The following is a 1,241-nucleotide window of genomic DNA, read 5'->3' as shown; positions in this document are numbered from 1 at the left end:
AAGGAGGGACCACAAGGACTGCAGTGCTGTCACACAGCAGCAGCTCAAGCACCACACAGCTTTTATCTCACTGACCCCTCCCAGTGGGTGTGGGGAGAGAACAAGAGAAAATGAGGAAGAATTCATCGGTGGAGATAAAATTTATTTACTGAGACCGAAAAGGAAGAGAGACCAAGTGAGGTCCATCATGTGATCCCCCAGTGCTCACTTTGGTGGAAATAATGGGGGACCGGGGACAGTGGGGGAACTGGGAGGCTGGGAGCACGGGATGACAGCTGGCACCTCAGCGTAGGTCACCCCTCGCTGTCCCTTGGGGGCACCTGGAGATAGAGGTTTGGGTTGCAACCATGGAGGTCCACAGGATGCTTCAGTTTGGGGTGGGCCTCTGGAGTAGGTATGTGAGGAAGGAGGGAAGGGGTGTCCATGAGGGTGGATCTGAATTTCTGGGAGAGGGGCTCAAATTTGGGTTCTACACGGTGGATATTTGGGGTCCAGCTGTGGTTTCAGGGTGCCCATAAGGTCTGGATATATTTAGAGATTGGGGGACTAGACGGCCTTTGTGTTGAGGTCCCCATAGGTTAGACACTGGACTTCTCTGTGAGTGCATTTGAGGTCCCTCTGCTAGAGCTGTGGGGGCCTATGGGGTCTGGGGGCTGATTAAGGCTTGGAGGGCTTCTGTGGGTCTGGGGGCGTAGATTTGAAGATTGGGGGTCCCCAAAATGCAGATTTGGAATTCCCACGGGCTGGATACTGGTGGTGCACATAAATGTCAGGGTAAGCCATATGAGGCTGGGGGTGATCTGGGGTCCCCATGGGGAAGGTTTGGGTTTCCATGGTGATGTCTGGTGCGGGCCCCAAGAGGGATGTTGGGATTTGGGGGTCCACTGACTCAGGCACTTACCTGGAATTGCATGGGCTCGGTCATTCTGGGGGTGAAACGTGCATCAAAAAGGGGAGGGGAAGGTTGGGGGTTATGTGTGGGCCTCAAGGTACAGCTGTGGGGTCTGTATGGGATCTATGGGGGATGAAAGGACGGGTAGGGGATGCTTGTGGGGATGTGTAGGAGATGGAAAGCTTTGAACTCCTTCCTCACCAGGGCTCTCGTCTCTCCATGTGCAGAGGCTGCAGGCATCCAGGATGAAGTAGAGGCTGAGGCTAAAGATGAGGCAGCAGTGCAGTCCCTCACCACCGCCAGCACCAGGTTCCCACGGGATGCCACCTCAGCACCTGTGAGATTGGGC

The 1,241-nt window shown here is 55.2% G+C and overlaps 1 long non-coding RNA gene across 1 annotated transcript; it reads right to left on the bottom strand.

Annotated features, from left to right (window-relative positions):
• Window positions 1-121: 121 nt before the first annotated feature.
• On the bottom strand, window positions 122-1,212 carry LOC109364945. The gene is made up of 2 exons (XR_002110688.2): window positions 1,094-1,212; window positions 122-320 (listed from the first exon to the last, which is right to left on the bottom strand). It is a non-coding gene; the product is annotated as an uncharacterized LOC109364945 (long non-coding RNA).
• Between the last annotated feature and the right edge of the window lie 29 nt (window positions 1,213-1,241).

This window comes from Meleagris gallopavo, unplaced genomic scaffold (assembly GCF_000146605.3).
Source record: "Meleagris gallopavo isolate NT-WF06-2002-E0010 breed Aviagen turkey brand Nicholas breeding stock unplaced genomic scaffold, Turkey_5.1 ChrUn_random_7180001941592, whole genome shotgun sequence".
Taxonomy (NCBI): Eukaryota; Metazoa; Chordata; class Aves; order Galliformes; family Phasianidae; genus Meleagris; species Meleagris gallopavo.
This window is presented reverse-complemented; position numbering and strand designations above follow the sequence as displayed.